General features: G+C 42.0%; 1 long non-coding RNA gene across 1 annotated transcript; it reads right to left on the reverse strand.

Moving 5' to 3' along the window:
• Positions 1-39: 39 nt before the first annotated feature.
• On the reverse strand, positions 40-12,515 carry LOC135500888 (uncharacterized). Its single transcript, XR_010449531.1, has 8 exons — positions 12,426-12,515; positions 10,989-11,102; positions 10,503-10,621; positions 9,854-9,991; positions 8,799-9,497; positions 7,090-7,828; positions 6,262-6,465; positions 40-5,752 (listed from the first exon to the last, which is right to left on the reverse strand). It is a non-coding gene; the product is annotated as an uncharacterized LOC135500888 (long non-coding RNA).
• Between the last annotated feature and the right edge of the window lie 6,669 nt (positions 12,516-19,184).

The raw sequence follows: 19,184 nt of genomic DNA on the forward strand, positions 1-19,184 counted from the left end.
TCAAGCAACTCTTGATTTGGGAAGGCATATGTCTTGTATGCCTTCAGAAACGTCCAAATCAATGGATTATCAATAAACCTTGGCACACTACATACATGAAATGTGGATGTACGTCATACGTCTATAAGGCACCCAAAGGGTTCACTCCAATAACCAGATTTACAACTTTTCAAATCACATACTACAAAGTACAAACTACACAGTTACATGCCTAAATGGGCCTGCTCATGGTAAAGTAGAATCACAGAAACTATCCTCAAATGAGCCATTGAATGCGACATGTAACAACACTAATTTACAATTGACATGAAAGAGTATACAGTTTGAGGGAAAGCCACATAACTATTAGATAATCGCCCTCTGAACTGGTGATAATCGGACTGGCCTGAAATTCTCATTATCTAGCACTCCTCAGCGGAAATGAGTCCAACAAAAAATGGGGTCAATACTGTATTGCCCCGATGAGAAGCAATTTACTGATGTCCCCCACTCTCAGCTAAGATATTTGTGCGCGTACCGGTTTGACTACGGGCTGAAGTTGACGATGTACTCCTGACGGAGCCATTGGGTGCTTCGCCCGCTCATTGACCGAGGCATGGTGACCTGGAGACAGTGACCGGATTAGCACTAGCTGGTCGAAGGACACTTCACAGGGCGTCAATTCGCAACTTCTCATCATTTTAAGGCACGACCTATTCACGGGGACCAAGTTTTACCCAAAAACCTACTCCCTACGTAGCGTGGGGTACCAACCCACCGCAGATTCAGGAGTGTGCAATGGTTTAAGAATATCCTACACCTAATTGTGCTGCCCATTCGCAATAGGTTTGCCGACCGTCATGCCCCTCCGACATCGCCATCTCTCAGACGGTAACAAGAGGTGCCATGCGGCTGCAAAATTTTCCCAGAGGGGCGAGATAATGATTATTTCAGACCGATCAGAGTGTCACAAGTTCAGAGCGAAATCACCTGACAGTTATATGGAGTTACACCAAAATGCAGACTCTTCATTTCATTTGTAAATAGGCATCGATTATTTTTGTTACATTCAATGGACCCAGTCCTACAATCTCTGGAAGAGCCAAGTCTGCACATAATTACTGGTATGCAGAAAAGACCTGAACATTGCCACTGCTTTAGGAGTGTAGCAACAATATTGCTTCAAAGCAAGAAATGAATCTGCACATATTTACTGGTATGCAGATATGCCAGCAAGGCATCAAAACCTTCGTAAGCCCTTAATGAGCAACTAATTTATAAAGTTACAAACAGGATTTATCTTACAACTGTACTGCTCCAAAGAAAGAGCCAAGTCTGCACATAACTACTGGTATGCAGATATGTCAGCGAGAGGCAGACAAGACCTGAACACTGCCACTGCTTCACAAGTGTAGCACTGATATTGCTTCAAAGCAAAACTTAAGTATGCATATAATCACTGGTATGCAGATTTGCCCGCGAGGCAGATAAGACCTGAAGACAGCCACTGCTTTAGGAGTGTAGCAACGATATTGCTTCAAAGCAAAAATGATGTTTGCACATAATTACTGGTATGCAGATGTGCCTGTTCGACAAAAGACCCTGAACACTACCAAGCAACACTAATTTACAATTGACATGAAAGAGTATACAGTTTGAGGGAAAGCCACATAACTATTAGATAATCGCCCTCTGAACTGGTGATAATCGGACTGGCCTGAAATTCTCATTATCTAGCACGCCTCAGCGGAAATGAGTCCAACAAAAAATGGGGTCAATACTGTATTGCCCCGATGAGAAGCAATTTACTGATGTCCCCCACTCTCAGCTAAGATATTTGTGCGCGTACCGGTTTGACTACGGGCTGAAGTTGACGATGTACTCCTGACGGAGCCATTGGGTGCTTCGCCCGCTCATTGACCGAGGCATGGTGACCTGGAGACAGTGACCGGATTAGCACTAGCTGGTCGAAGGACACTTCACAGGGCGTCAATTCGCAACTTCTCATCATTTTAAGGCACGACCTATTCACGGGGACCAAGTTTTACCCAAAAACCTACTCCCTACGTAGCGTGGGGTACCAACCCACCGCAGATTCAGGAGTGTGCAATGGTTTAAGAATATCCTACACCTAATTGTGCTGCCCATTCGCAATAGGTTTGCCGACCGTCATGCCCCTCCGACATCGCCATCTCTCAGACGGTAACAAGAGGTGCCATGCGGCTGCAAAATTTTCCCAGAGGGGCGAGATAATGATTATTTCAGACCGATCAGAGTGTCACAAGTTCAGAGCGAAATCACCTGACAGTTATATGGAGTTACACCAAAATGCAGACTCTTCATTTCATTTGTAAATAGGCATCGATTATTTTTGTTACATTCAATGGACCCAGTCCTACAATCTCTGGAAGAGCCAAGTCTGCACATAATTACTGGTATGCAGAAAAGACCTGAACATTGCCACTGCTTTAGGAGTGTAGCAACAATATTGCTTCAAAGCAAGAAATGAATCTGCACATATTTACTGGTATGCAGATATGCCAGCAAGGCATCAAAACCTTCGTAAGCCCTTAATGAGCAACTAATTTATAAAATTACAAACAGGATTTATCTTACAACTGTACTGCTCCAAAGAAAGAGCCAAGTCTGCACATAACTACTGGTATGCAGATATGTCAGCGAGAGGCAGACAAGACCTGAACACTGCCACTGCTTCACAAGTGTAGCACTGATATTGCTTCAAAGCAAACTTAAGTATGCATATAATCACTGGTATGCAGATTTGCCCGCGAGGCAGATAAGACCTGAAGACAGCCACTGCTTTAGGAGTGTAGCAACGATATTGCTTCAAAGCAAAAATGATGTTTGCACATAATTACTGGTATGCAGATGTGCCTGTTCGACAAAAGACCCTGAACACTACCAAGCAACACTAATTTACAATTGACATGAAAGAGTATACAGTTTGAGGGAAAGCCACATAACTATTAGATAATCGCCCTCTGAACTGGTGATAATCGGACTGGCCTGAAATTCTCATTATCTAGCACGCCTCAGCGGAAATGAGTCCAACAAAAAATGGGGTCAATACTGTATTGCCCCGATGAGAAGCAATTTACTGATGTCCCCCACTCTCAGCTAAGATATTTGTGCGCGTACCGGTTTGACTACGGGCTGAAGTTGACGATGTACTCCTGACGGAGCCATTGGGTGCTTCGCCCGCTCATTGACCGAGGCATGGTGACCTGGAGACAGTGACCGGATTAGCACTAGCTGGTCGAAGGACACTTCACAGGGCGTCAATTCGCAACTTCTCATCATTTTAAGGCACGACCTATTCACGGGGACCAAGTTTTACCCAAAAACCTACTCCCTACGTAGCGTGGGGTACCAACCCACCGCAGATTCAGGAGTGTGCAATGGTTTAAGAATATCCTACACCTAATTGTGCTGCCCATTCGCAATAGGTTTGCCGACCGTCATGCCCCTCCGACATCGCCATCTCTCAGACGGTAACAAGAGGTGCCATGCGGCTGCAAAATTTTCCCAGAGGGGCGAGATAATGATTATTTCAGACCGATCAGAGTGTCACAAGTTCAGAGCGAAATCACCTGACAGTTATATGGAGTTACACCAAAATGCAGACTCTTCATTTCATTTGTAAATAGGCATCGATTATTTTTGTTACATTCAATGGACCCAGTCCTACAATCTCTGGAAGTGCCAAGTCTGCACATAATTACTGGTATGCAGAAAAGACCTGAACAGTGCCACTGCTTTAGGAGTGTAGCAACAATATTGCTTCAAAGCAAGAAATGAATCTGCACATATTTACTGGTATGCAGATATGCCAGCAAGGCATCAAAACCTTCGTAAGCCCTTAATGAGCAACTAATTTATAAAATTACAAACAGGATTTATCTTACAACTGTACTGCTCCAAAGAAAGAGCCAAGTCTGCACATAACTACTGGTATGCAGATATGTCAGCGAGAGGCAGACAAGACCTGAACACTGCCACTGCTTCACAAGTGTAGCACTGATATTGCTTCAAAGCAAAACTTAAGTATGCATATAATCACTGGTATGCAGATTTGCCCGCGAGGCAGATAAGACCTGAAGACAGCCACTGCTTTAGGAGTGTAGCAACGATATTGCTTCAAAGCAAAAATGATGTTTGCACATAATTACTGGTATGCAGATGTGCCTGTTCGACAAAAGACCCTGAACACTACCAAGCAACACTAATTTACAATTGACATGAAAGAGTATACAGTTTGAGGGAAAGCCACATAACTATTAGATAATCGCCCTCTGAACTGGTGATAATCGGACTGGCCTGAAATTCTCATTATCTAGCACGCCTCAGCGGAAATGAGTCCAACAAAAAATGGGGTCAATACTGTATTGCCCCGATGAGAAGCAATTTACTGATGTCCCCCACTCTCAGCTAAGATATTTGTGCGCGTACCGGTTTGACTACGGGCTGAAGTTGACGATGTACTCCTGACGGAGCCATTGGGTGCTTCGCCCGCTCATTGACCGAGGCATGGTGACCTGGAGACAGTGACCGGATTAGCACTAGCTGGTCGAAGGACACTTCACAGGGCGTCAATTCGCAACTTCTCATCATTTTAAGGCACGACCTATTCACGGGGACCAAGTTTTACCCAAAAACCTACTCCCTACGTAGCGTGGGGTACCAACCCACCGCAGATTCAGGAGTGTGCAATGGTTTAAGAATATCCTACACCTAATTGTGCTGCCCATTCGCAATAGGTTTGCCGACCGTCATGCCCCTCCGACATCGCCATCTCTCAGACGGTAACAAGAGGTGCCATGCGGCTGCAAAATTTTCCCAGAGGGGCGAGATAATGATTATTTCAGACCGATCAGAGTGTCACAAGTTCAGAGCGAAATCACCTGACAGTTATATGGAGTTACACCAAAATGCAGACTCTTCATTTCATTTGTAAATAGGCATCGATTATTTTTGTTACATTCAATGGACCCAGTCTAACAGAGTCAAGGTTAAATGCAACTAACCCCATGGACTTTAATAACTGAAAACAACTTCATGTAGGTCACTATACTACCTAAGCTACAGTGGCTGCAATACGAAGACGTTGGTTCCTCGCTTGAGAAGGTCACCTTCACTGCCGATTGGCATCTGTGTCTGTGTCCTTCAACAGTGAAAACTAACACCAAAACTAACATGCAAGTAATGTAACCACAGTAGAACTTCCCTTAGCAGACACCTCTCTACTAAGGACAACACTAGTTTTGGTCCCAAATTGGTTGTTTCCATTCAATTTGACCTCTCTAATCACGACATCTCTTTATTAAGGACAGCACTAGTCAGTCTCGAGGGTGCCCTTAATAGAGAGGTTCTACTGTACAGTCTTTCTCTGCATCCAGGATGAAATTTTTTCCAGACTACCTTAGGAATAAGTTGATAGTCCTTAGGAATTGAGGTAAACTTCTAAACCTTTAGGCCTACAAAGTCATTCTTAGCTGAAAAAGTAAATCTTCAGGTATTTTCGGTGCCACTCAGTTCTTCGTGATATTCTCGGTGTTCACAATGTCCTGCATGTTCTGATCATGTACAAACCAAAGATGAGAGATGTCTTTTCCAGTCAGAAGGGAAGGGGCCCTTTCATGTTCAAGACATTTGAACTTGGTTGACATGATCCTTGTTCATAACCCAGCTTGTTTAGGAGAGATGTCACGGCAATCTACCTGCTTCAATTACCAGTGGTTTTCCCGTTGAGGTGCTGAAAATAATTCTTTTGATTTTTAATGACTTCTTCTACAAAAACAAGAGTTTTTAGAAACAGCTCCATGAAAGGCCTCTGGCTTACTAAGAGGGGGTTGTCAAATGTACTCGAGGGTCTGTCGGATGAGACCAAAAGCTGTGATCCCTTGTACCCGAGTGTCTATGCCAGGGCATAAGGACAACCTCTCTATTAAGGACACTAATTTTAGTCCCAAATTGGTTATTTCCTTTCAATTTGACCTCTCTAATCAGGACACCTCTCTATTAAGGAGGCACTTGCCAGTTAGGACATCGTACAGTGATTGCAGTTCACTCTGGAACCTTATCCGCCAGGAACTTGCCATTTATTTAGAATGTAAACATTTCTATTAAAGGAACACAACAGGGTAGATATAAACTTTTTGACTTATTATTCTCATCATTCTGGACATACTTGCTTTCTGATAAGTTATCCAGCAGGCAGGCTACTGTACAACTATCCTGCACAGATTCACATTGCACACCAACCTTGTATTCTAACATTGCTTGTCCTTGCAACGACATTGTAGATTCCTTCATAATTTTCTCCAGTCAGATGATTATAGTGAAATCTTGTTAGTGGTGTTATAGTTGCAACCATTAGCATGTGGACTGCTCTTGGCTTTGGCTTGCTACCAGGACGATGGTGCGGCAGCTTTTCTTTTTTCCAGTCTGTGCCATCTAATGGAGGAGCTGGAAAGGACCAGTTTTCATTAATAACATTTTTCTAAACAAAATAAACAATGACGCGGAACGGTCCCCTGGCTTTTCTACACCTAGATAATCATCTGCCAAATATGACGACACTAAGGCAAATACAAAACTGTTTTAGAAACAAGTGCCATTACCTGCCATAAGCAGATCACTGGTCTGAAGTGCAATACAGACAACCATCACGTTTGCTCAGACTCTGTGAATAGTTGGCAGTAACTTGTTACATATATTTAGCAACATAAAATGTTGAGAATTGTCTGCATTGTTGTCCAGTTTCTTATGCTTTGTTTAGGCCAACCTACCTTCAGTCCACAGAGGGAACTCCTGCTGTTTTTCATCACAAGATGCCTTGGATGGTGTATTAATGTGATAAAATACTAAATAACATCTCCAGATAATCAGCAGAGTCCGCTGTCTGAGGTGATTTGATGTTGAGCAGATTTTTGTTCATCATTTGGGCAGGAATCAAGATTTAATCTATGGACATGAATTTGAAGCTGTATGGTACTTCAAACTTCTCTTGCCTGAATGAAGGGCAAGAAATGTCAATGCTTTTGACAGCTTTTCGACTTGTTGACGGAATATGAAGAACAGTTTTCTTACCCGAAATATTTGCTCCTTCAAAAGTCAACTGAATCCCTATTCAGGATACACACACAGACTTTTATGTAATGGACACATGTCTCTCCATGTATGTTGTATTTCTCCATCTCATCTTCCTTGAAATCATGCAGGCCGAAAAATATCTCCAACTACTAGAATGCCTGAATTTGTAACACCATTTCACTGCAAGGTGGTCTTGACTGCAGCCAAATTTCTTCTGAATTTTTTTACACATGCATCAACGAGTCTTCTTCCTCACCAGCTGTCACCATCTCACCGAGTTCTATGATCTGCATCATTGTCTCGCACAGGCTCAGATCACAGGCAAAAGGAATCATTCCAAAATGCATGCTTTACAGCACAGAATATTTCTCACGAAACAACAAACATGCTACGACTTGCCAAGTAGGCAAATTCAGGGCATCTAATTATCAGTGCCCTCTGTTGGCACCTAGTTGGTGGATATTTCCGCTGGTCAAATCAAGCTGCTTGTCCTTTTACTGTAGGGTGCATGCAGAGGCTCCCTTGGACAGCCTCTGATAATTCAAGTTCATATTTAAACTGGAACCAACTTCAGTGGCAAATTTGTGGCACTGGCAACATGCCTGGAAAGAATATCTTTCTTAGTGCGTCCCCAGCCCTCTCTCACAGCAGGTGTTCCAGATTCGAGTGCATCCTAGTTAAGCAATAGTTTTTCCAGACCTCTGTGACATCCCCGTCCTTCAATCTTAAAACCATGCTGAAACAGAAGGCCAAAACCATTAGAACGATCATAAATTTTTAAGGCTATTACACATGAAAGTTTCTGTCACTTAGTCATCCTGCTGGCATTAGCAACACTAATTTACAAAGGATGTGTAAGAGTTAACCGTTTGACGGAATGCCACATAACTATCAGGTAATCGCCCTCTGAACTGGTGACAATCAGACTGGCCTGAAATTCTCATTATTGTCCACTCCACAGTAAAATCCAACAAAAATGGGGTCATTGTATACAGTGGTACTGTATAACCCCGATGAGAAGCATTTTCAAGTATGTCACCCACTCTCAACTAAGATATTTGTGCGTGCACCGGTTAGACTACGTGGCTGAAGTTGACGATGTACTCCAGACGGAGCCATTGGGTTCTTCGCCCGCTTATTGACCAAGGCATGGTGACCGGGAGACAGTGACCGGATTAGCACTAGTTGGTCGAAGGGACATATTCACAGGGTGTCCGTTCGCAACTTCTCATCTTTTAAGGTACCACCTATTCACGTGGACCAAGTCTTACCCAGAAACCTCCCCTTACGTAGCGTGGGGTACCAACCCACGGCAGATTCAGGAGATGTGCGTGGTTTCCGAATATCCTACACATTGTGCTGCCTATTCGCAATAGGTTTAACCGCCCTCATGCCCCTTTGACATCGCCATTTCTCCGCCATCGGGACACAGGCCTCAAATTGAGGGATGGGCGGTAATGATTATTTCAGACCGATCAGAGTGTCACAAGCCCAAAGCGAAATCACCAGACAGTTATATGGAGTTACACCAAACGGCTGACCTCTCACTTCATTTGTAAATAGGTGGTGTTGGATATTTTTGTCACATTTAATGGACCCACTCCAACAATCTCTGGAGGGTTCAGTGCGGCAAATTGCAAAGGTTTTTAAAAGTGAAAACAAACAGGTCACTTTATGCACTATCTAATTTACAGTAACTAGAATACCTGGTGTGGATATTTGATTGTACAATCTTAATCTTTAGCTTGGTGCGGCCCTCAGCTCCTGTTCACAGGAGGCGTTCTCGATGTGAGGTTTGAAGCGTCTCCGAGGATCCTGTGATGGTTTCCCTGGGGCTATGTGACAGATGCAGCACCAATCTCGGTCCTCAGCTGAAAAAGAAACCAAACTATTATAACTAGCATAGATTTGTATGCCGTTAGACACGAAATTCTCCGACACTTGACATCCTGAAGCTTCCATCCTTTCGTTGACTGGCTGTTGATATTTCATCATAGCAAGATTGCCTGGCTGAGGTTGCTACTTGATACATATACCACCCACGGCAAGGCATCCTGTTTTAGAGTCCTCTTCTCGTCTTCCGACAATTCAAAAGCTTTAGTCAGCTTAATTTTGTCATTATTGTCAACTATTACAAGTGTAATGACTGGCATCACTATGTCGGCAGCTCAACTGCATTGGATCAGAGGCAAGGACTTCTCAAACTGCAAAATTACAGCAGAATGAACTCTGTCACAAAAAACTGACACCCCTTCGGTTGACAGTTTGTCTATGGATACTTAGCTATGCCAAACCAAACTGTTCCCGTCTCCCTTGGACTGCCTCAGTGACATCCACTCCCACTGAACAAACCCAGGCTTTCTACTGAAGTGGTTCTGATTCTTTCCAATGATCTTGAAACCAGGCTGAAAAAGAACTCAAACCATTAGATTTTTGTGAGATATAACACTAACACAAAGAGATCCTTGATTTCTTCAATATTTTGACGCGTTCATCATCTTGATGACTGGTTCACAATTTCTTATGGTAAGGTAGTCCAGTTGAAATGGTCACCTTGTAGCTATGTGGCACGGCCAGTTGCCATCACCCCTGTTCGTAGACATTATCCTCTGTCATCGTCATCATCATTTATTACTGGTCTCTCAATGACCAATGAATGTCAAGTTTTTCGCAACAAGTCTGCAAATGGTGCTCCAAAGACCGCCACATCCTTGTTGAAGTCTGATATAAGAATGGTTGTAGATATATCTACTGTCCTCACTCTGTCATTCCTATGTTCCCCTCTGGTGCTGTCAATGGTGTGAACATGATGACTTGTCCGAATCTTGCTGTTCTCGCTCCGTAAAGTCATTACTCGCCTCTCTTGCCATCTACACATAGCTTTTGGGTTGCAGAAGGGCTGGAAAGGGAGTAAAAAATCTCATGATAAAACCCTGCTGAACTTTTTGACATTCTCGTTGGCTTTCCAAGACACATCGCAAAACTATTGTCTCTTTTGCAATATTCTGGTACAACTTCTTCAATCAGTACACTCCCAAAGCAGTGAGGTCACGGAGAGGCATGCATTTGGTCTTTCCTGCAGGTATCTTTCTCGTCATTTAGGACTCCCTCGGGTTCTGCGTTATTTGAAATGAATACTGATTTTTAAATCCAGCATGCTTTCCATTGCACTTGATCAGCTGCTTATCTTATGTTGGCTCTTCAAATCTTCTGACAAGTCATGGCCACATCAAGAAGTTTCCTCATGACCAACCCCAACTCACTCGGTGTAATTCTTTACACCACTGTGGATCCCCTCAGGCACAACATAAGTCATGACCTGATACTACTTATCATCTGTCATTAAAAGCCCATTCTCTCTAGGAAGGAGGCAACAAAAGATTTCAGGTTTAAATCATAAAAAATTTTACCTCGAAATGCTCTAAACTGAAGTGGTTCTATCTTGGAAGTGGGTATGGCGGTGAAGTGAAGTGAATCCATAGGTAAGCACTTGTCATCATGCAAGAAGTCACATCTCTGGCAAGGCTGTCTGCAATAAAACAAATCAAAATTTTTATGTTGAATATTGAAATGTATCTGACCAATCATGGGTTACATCCAGAAGCAAGACAGAGTCTCATCACTTGTTGAGGAGGAATACTCCCTTGAGAATAACATCTTTGAGTGCAGAGCGAATGCTTAAGACAAACAAGAACATCCAGTGGCTCCTCCATGTCTAGCCCTCAACTCCATGGGTGAGGTTCTTTTCATCATAGACTTGTAGGCTTTGGCACAGGTGTAGTTTTCCTCCTCAAGCACAACTCTGAAAGGTGCCATGACCCTGTACTAAGTTTGTTTATGACAGCCCATATCTCAGAAGAAAGCAATGGGTCAGGTTCGAAAAATTAAAATTTTACCTGCTCTAGAACTGAAGTGGTTCTTGCTTGGAATTGGGTGTGGTGGCGAGGTGAACTGAATCCATAGCTAAGTACTTGTCTTTATACAAGGAGAAACATCTCTGGCCAGGCAGTCTGCAATAAAACAGTAAGTTCAATTTTTCTATGATGAAAATGTTTCTCACAAGCAGTGGTCACATCCATAGTCCTGGAACTCGAAATTTTACCTCCTTAAGGAAAACTTGCACAGGATCTGCTCTGTATTACTATCAGCTTTAAAGTTTAATCAACTCCATGTTTCTCAATTGGGGATGTATTTCTCCCCAGAGATGTTTGCCCAAACAAATGGCAAATCTGAAAAGTGACACACCAGACTCCTATTTAATCACTTGGCTGTGATCAATTTGACAATATACCCCATCCAAGAAACAGTGGCTGCATACATGCAGGTGGAATTCTCCCTCTTGGTGTACTGCCATTCAAAGGCAAATAGGGGTCATGGAAGGGGTTGGCATAGATCAGAACTTTGATCAGCCACAGCACAGACTCTGGGAATGTGAAAGAAATGTGTCTTCTGTCCAGTCCAATTTTCATGATAAGCCACAGAGAACAGCTCCCTAATTTTGTGCTCAATCTCATCAGAATTGATCTAATTTTGAGAATGAAATTGCAAACTCTTGATAACTGATTCAGTGAACAACAAGTCCACAATAAGCCAATAACATGTGTGAGGCACATTTAGATGCACACCAAGCCTAACCCCTGGCCCTGATACTGTCTTAATGGCTTTGGGCAATAAAGGAGGGGCGATAAAAATTGGAAATAAGTGATTCAAGAAAATAATGATAACTATCATGATTGATTTCAACTTCAAAGGCAAGGGGTATGAAGAACCTGGCATAAAATCATTTACAATGACCAATTAAACAATGATTGAAAAGGGTACATTTCGTCCATAGACTTTATGCAAAAATACATTTCGGCCATCTTTTCACAGGCAGCGTAAGTTTACCATGACAAAAAAGCCATGTTTCGCAATCAAATCATCACCAAAAGCATTCAAAATATCAAAATATCAATGCACAGGGCCAAAGCACATGGTCTACATGCATGCGCAATGCATGCGCATGCAACACTGTATTCCGTTATCTCAGCAATGATTTTTTATGCACGTTTTTCTTGAGAAAAAACGTTCTAAGAACTGATAAAATCTAGTTTACCAGAAGTAAAAATACGCATAGAACACAAATATTTGGTTTAAATGACCTGGATGGGTTGCTAGAACTTCCAATTTAACATTTTTTTGGAGGAGTTCCGAGCGCCCACTTGGCAAAAGTGTCGGCGCCATGACACTTTTTTTTTGCACCGGGAAAAATCACGAAATATTGCGTCAATGGTGAAAGAAGCGAATCAAAATCAATATATGCATGAGCTCTGACATCTCAGCTATCAACTTACCGCCATAAGTTGCCTTTATTTCGCGAAAAGAAACGATAAATCGAGGGTTTTAGCGGAGAAGCTTTGAAGCGCCCGCCCGGTGTATCTGCTGCGCAAGAAGAAGACACAGGTGCGTGAAGAAATCAGGCTCACGGAGATCAACCCGGGCCAATAGATCAGCCTAATACACAGAACATAAAATCCCATATTTTATGTTCAAGTATTATATATTCTGTTTTCTGTAGTTTCTTATTTGAAGACTGATTAAGCGCTAAGATTGGTTTGGCGATTCTAATTCTCAGGCGCCTATGACAACTCGGAACCCCGTGGAATGAACCCCGTGGAATGAACTCCGGGAACGAGACTCCGTGGAGTGATGACGTAATCACTGGGTGGGATGTTGACCTTTGTCAATCAGGTTGTGCCTTTGTCTTTGCCTTTGCCTCTGTCTTTATGCTCTCGAAACGATGTTTCTGTGATCCATAAGAAAAAGTGAAAAAACTGACAAAGCTACAGAACTATTAATCTATAAAGACCAGTGCAAATCCCCGACTTTGCAAGCCGTTTCCGTTTGTAAGGTTTGGGGAAATGTCTTTCTTTCCCAAATGCCCTGGTTTGTTTCCAAAGAAATTCCATTCCAAACAAACCCGTTTCTGAGGTTGTTTCCAAAAAGCCAAGTTTCATTACTTCATTCAAAAAACTCTTGTTTCAAAGAAGCTCGGTTTGTTTCCCTGAAATGGTCAGGTTGCCACTCGCTGTCTGAAAATCTTGCCCGATACTTGGACCTTGTAACCCCCCCCCCCCCCCCCCATTCTCAAAGGACGGTGTAACCGACGGTCGTGATGTCCTGGCAGGACCCTTTAGGACCTTCATTATAGAGTGACAGTTTGACATCGGGCCACCATGTCCTGGTTGGACCCTAGGACCTTCATTCTCAAGGGACAGTGTGACATCGGGTCATCATGTCCCGATCATGGGATCATATGACCTTCTTTTCAAGGGACATTGTGAGCTTAGGGCATCATGTCCTGGTGGGACCATAGAACCATCAAGGGACAGTGTGACATCGAGTCATTATGTCCTGATGGGGTCCGGGAGCCTCATTCTCAAGGGACAGTGTGAGCTTAGGGCATCATGTCCTGGTGGAACCCTAGGACCATCAAGGGACAGTGTGACCTCGGGTTATCATGTCCTGGTGGCACCCTAAAGGACCTTCATTCTCAAGGGACAGTGTGACATTGGGTTATCATGTCCTGATAGGACACTAAGTACCTTCATTATCAAGGGACAGTGTGCCGGACAGCGGATTATCATGTCCTGGTAGCCGGGACCATATAGGACCTTCATTCTCCAGAGACAGTTAGACCGAGGATCATCATGTCCTGGTGGGACCCCTGCTGGGTCGAGATTCACTCAATAACACACTTCATGAGCATATTTCAAAACCATTTTTGGGGGGTTTATTTCCAAGATATGTGACTGGTATCCAGGTTGAATCTAAACCTGGCGTGAGATTCGGAGACGAAATTCGCCGAAAAACGTGGCATTCGCTAACGGTTAGAACTTTGTTTTTATCGCATAAAAGGGTGAGTTGTTGTTCAAAAGAGAATTAAATACACCAAGTTTTCTTTCAATGGGCCGGGGTCGATTTCGTCAGTGTCAGTTGACTTTGATTTTGATTTAAATGGGCATTGGTCGTTGAATTAAACAGCTTGAAATTGAGCGCACTTGATTGCAGAAGGTTTGTGACCAGTCGTTGCCCAATGATGTCATACGTTCATCAAAACAATATCCATTCATGGTCCATGTTTCAGAGTTACGTCGTATCACCCAGAAGCCTCTGCGAGGCGCCCATTCCAACACGTGGAGGAAGCCACCATGATGAGGTTTTTCAATTTTCACCAAAGAAACTGAAGATAACAAGGTAAGACTGAAACCAAACCATCTAAATTTGATGCTGTGAGATGCGAAGAGCATTTAAATTCATTTTTGTGCAAATTAGGTTTTTTTTAACAAACTTGGTGCACCATTGTGCGGTCTGTTACGGGGATCCTCTATGAAGAAAGCCATTCTAAAGACCCGTTCCTAATGCGGGTATATCTCCAAATGAGAGTGCCATGCAGTATATTCCGAGCAAGTCTTTGGTATGACGCTGCATTGCCAAGAGTACTAAGGCATAGTGCGTGAATGTTGATGTGGAGGAATGACTTTATTGTTATTTTTTGCTAAAACTCCATTACGTTCTACGCGACCACAAATAACAACGGAGACCATTAAGCCACTGGCGAAAGTGCTCATTATTATTGGCTGGATTGTCTCGCAATTTGTATCTACGGTCACTACTGCAAAGTCGGTCAGCAGCCATAGTGACATTCAGGGTTGCAGCTTCCGCGTCGTGACCGACGTCAACGAGATTTCGGCTCCTGGTCGATTTTACAGCAATAAGCTTGATGACTGTGTAGGCCTACGTCATTAGTTTTGGAATGAACTGTCTGTCGGGTTCACAGATCGTCTTCATTCTCAATCGGGAGTGTAATACCGCATTTATATCGATACGCTTTGGCCACTTTGTTGTCACATTTCCGCAGTCAAGGCACAAAAGTCGTTTTATGTAACATGGACACTTCCTACTTCTCCGTCCTGAAGATATCATGTTTTCCTGTTTATTTGAAACCAAGGGATGTCATGCCCGTAACAAGGACTATAGTCATTCTTCATATGTCTCATGTTCTGTTGGCGCCAAGAAAAAGATTGCCCGTAACACGGACAATTCTAGTCCCTTTTCATTCGAAGCCCAAAGTATATCATGTCCGTTAGACATTACTTCGTTTTCGTATTAATCTGCCGCCTATAGATCTGGAGGTCCCATGAACGTAACATGGACGATTCCTCTTTGCTCCATTCCATCTTAAACCATCCTTTCGGGTGAATTTTGTCACACTCCAACGTCATCCCCTTCTTCTCGTCTATTCCTCTGCAAAATTCTCAAAATTCCGTCAACTTGTATTTTCCAGATGTTGTTGTGAAAGGAAGAGGAAATCTCGACTGAGGAGGGCGACCAGGATGAACTTCTAGCTCGTTCCCGAAGAACAATGACCAGTTGAAGGCAAGGCCAATATTTTGTGAAAATGTCTCTTAAAGACTTTAGTTACACTTGTCATCAAAGCTATGCTGAAAACTATCCGAATCGTGTGACCCTCATAGTGGTCTATGCTCCCTTTAAACTTGGCCGGGTCGGTAAATCTTGATAAGATGCGAAAACCTTGGTGGTCAAGATGACTTCTTTCAGACATCCTCAATTTGGTTGGCATAAACTAGGCATTATAGTGAGGTTTAGCTTGCAACGCGTTATGATAGTTTACGTTTCGAAATAGAAAATTGTAACACAACGAAAATGTTTCGTCCTGCTGATAATTAGCAACATCATCTTTAATGACGTATAGTCTCGAATGACAAGCAAGTCGATTGCAAGCAATGTTTTGAAGCCGTAAACGTAAGATAAAACGTAAGCTTGTGAAACCACACAATTTTTTCTGTTGCCCATAGCATGAACATGATGACAAACTTCGCGTTGCTGATCTAAACAGTGCTGAGAGTCCTGATCGATGAAAAGTTCTCGAAATGAAGTTTGAAAAAGTTCACCACTTTGTAAAATTAGAAAATTTCAAGAAGTTCACCACCTCCCTTACTCAATTGAGAAGTTTTCTCAATGTTTTTAATTGCAAATAATCCCTTGATCTATCAAAATAACTAAAATGTTGTCATCATCTTCATGCTTGGGACCACCGAGATTGTCGAATCCGGTGTAACGTTTTTGGTTGTTCCCCATATTTCAGTGTCTGTGTTTTAGTGTTGTTTGATAGTAATAGAACAGTGATAGATATTTTCACGATTTGACGCGTCTCTGTTTCCCTTAATTGAAAAGCCATGTTGATCTTTTTGCCTGGAAACACTGAAATATGGGGAACTATCAAAAACGCTTGCACCGGCGAACTTCACGAAAGGGTATGTTTCTCAAAACTTGTGTTTTTGGCTGCCAATTAAAAAAAGTTTCATGGAAAAAAAATTGCAAAAAAACCTCGGTCGGGATTTGAACCCAATACCTTCTGGTCGCAGGTCCACCGCTCTAACCACTCGACCACCAAACCTATTCCTAATCAGGGCTGGCAACGAGCAACTGGCTAAACCCAAAATGCCACAGGGGCGACCCATTGTCAAATGAATGGGAGTCCATTTCTTTTCCCAAAAAGGATTTGGGCGAGGCTATTGTGGTCTTTTCAGCCGTAAATCCAATCATATAATCATAGCATTACTCCACCTGATTTATCGACATTGTTCAATGATGATTCAGAAAGATAGCTAAAGGGTAAGAAAGGTCTAGGCCTGATATCGGCCCACACTGAAGTAAAACTGCGACCAATCCGGGTCCCTTTATTAGGTCATAACTAACATTCCCAAACGAAATCTTCCCTAAATGCGCTTTATCATGTTTTATAAGTTATCATGTACCCCATCACTGATGTGTTGTTTTGGAAAATACAATAGAGAGGTTAAGACTTTGATCCGAGAACGAGATGTCATTATGACCGACGACAAAATAGGTGTGTCTTTAATGTTAGGTGTGCCAAGAAACAAAAACTTATTACTCAAAAGAATTAAACTACATGTACTTTCTGCTTGAAACATTAGAAGTAATAATACGAAACCACCAACGGGACTTTATGACGTAAACCAGAGAACAATTAGATATTAACTCGTTATCGGATCAAAGTCTGAACCTCTCTATTGTTTTAGTTTGTATGGTATTTTTCGACGTTTCGAAGGGTCAAAAACAAAATGTCACTTCCGACCTTTTGTTTCTCAAGAAATGTCTCACAGGAATATGGGTTTTACTCTCAGTCACGCCAGAGTGCGTAAATCGCTTATGTGGATATAGGCCTTTAGCTCTAAGCGTTGTACCGTTCAGTTTCACAAACATGATTGTGATTTTTGGAACGATAATTAATGTATAGGCCAACCTGATTTGATTAATTAATAATTTTATTGTTTTAGTCGAAGTGGACAATTTAATTTGGAATTTCTGATTTTGGCAGTCAACCAGTTTTGGACACCCTGTACATGTGTAGGCCTATACAAGTTGAAAGTTATGATAAAAATGACGTCAGTCATGGCCAACACTTTCAAATTTTTACGAAGTTGTTTCTTTAGAATTTATACATAATAAAATGAAATCTGATGGGGGGGGGGGGGGGGTATGAATTCGCGTCGCCATATAAGGGTCACACATATTGCTTATATGCCCAAAACCTCAATAACCTTGGGGAACTCTTGATCAGCAATTGAGTTGGCATCTTTAAAATCCTAAAGAAACAATTTCGGTAACTTTTGATCTAGTCCCTGACGATAATTACAAAATCTGACAGTGTATAAGAAATACTTTAAACTCACCACTATAAGACCACCCGATGAATTTTTTAAAATGTGTGTACATGTACATGTACGTTTCAGCGGTGCCAAACTTGTGGTCATTGGCGGGTCTCTATATCCATGCATCCATACCGGTGCGATGTGTTACCCAGGCTCAGTGTAAGAAAAATACACATCGCGGGTATGATTCATTGAAATAGAGACCAAAGACCAATCAAAGGCAACTGCATGTGATAAGTGTTTTGTCTTACAAATACAAGATACTGCAGACGTTTTTAGATCAGCAAAATCTTTTTAAAATTCGTCTTTAATGAATTGATCTGGTATCAAAGTTAATGAAATAGGGTCTTATACACGTGATTTAACAGTATTTCGCCATCTTTGCGATGTACCATAATTCATCTGTATGAAATGTAGTCTGATTGAAAAGTTATATTAAAAATATGATAATTTTAAATTCTGCTTCTTTTTGGTTACTTTCATACGGTTACTTTGGTTTCGTTTGATGTCTCCCCATTTGGAATATGGTGGAGGCAGAGGAAACCACAAGCAAAAGCAGTCAAATATGGCATGTTACATTCTTAGAAATAAAGTTTTTTCATGATTTGACGGGCACGTATTTCAGACTAATTTGATTTCAAACAAAATCCTTACGGTCTCCCTATGGCATGACACAAAAAGGGTTTGAAATACGTGAAGACCTTTATTCCTAAGACTGTGCAATGTTGCTAATTTCATTGGTTGTCATTGTGTTCAATGTTTAGCTTTGATTACTAATACACTTTCTCCAAAGTTTATATCATGTGCAGCTATGAGTTTGTAAGCAAAGTTACCAGATTTCGTTGGTTGATTTGCTGAGCAACTTGTGTTACCGCCATGTATGTGTGAGAGATTTATGTGTGATGCAGTATATTTAAGTTTGATGATACTTCCGTTTATTGTTGGTAAAAGGGTCAACAAAGGACTTTGAAACTGCTCTGAAATTACTCTGATAGGCTTGCGCCATTCAGGGCCATCAGACAAGTTTCAAAGTCTTTCGTTTGTCCTCTTCTGCACGACAGTTTGAACAAAGTAACATCAAACTTAAACTTCTCTGCATAATACTTTGAATACTTTACGCAATTCACTTCATGGTATAACATATAAGTTGTTCAGCAAATGGCCTCAAAGAATCTGACAACTCCGCTTACAAAGTCGCACATAATATTCACTTTGAAGACTTGTATTAATAGTTAAACATTGAACATAATAATAACAAATGAAGTTTGCAATTGCCATATTTAGCCGACTACACACAAGACAAGGACAAGGACAACCAGGATCGACGGATTTTTTTGGAAAAAAGGGGGACCC

Source organism: Lineus longissimus, chromosome 16 (assembly GCF_910592395.1).
Source record: "Lineus longissimus chromosome 16, tnLinLong1.2, whole genome shotgun sequence".
In the NCBI taxonomy this organism is placed as follows: Eukaryota; Metazoa; Nemertea; class Pilidiophora; order Heteronemertea; family Lineidae; genus Lineus; species Lineus longissimus.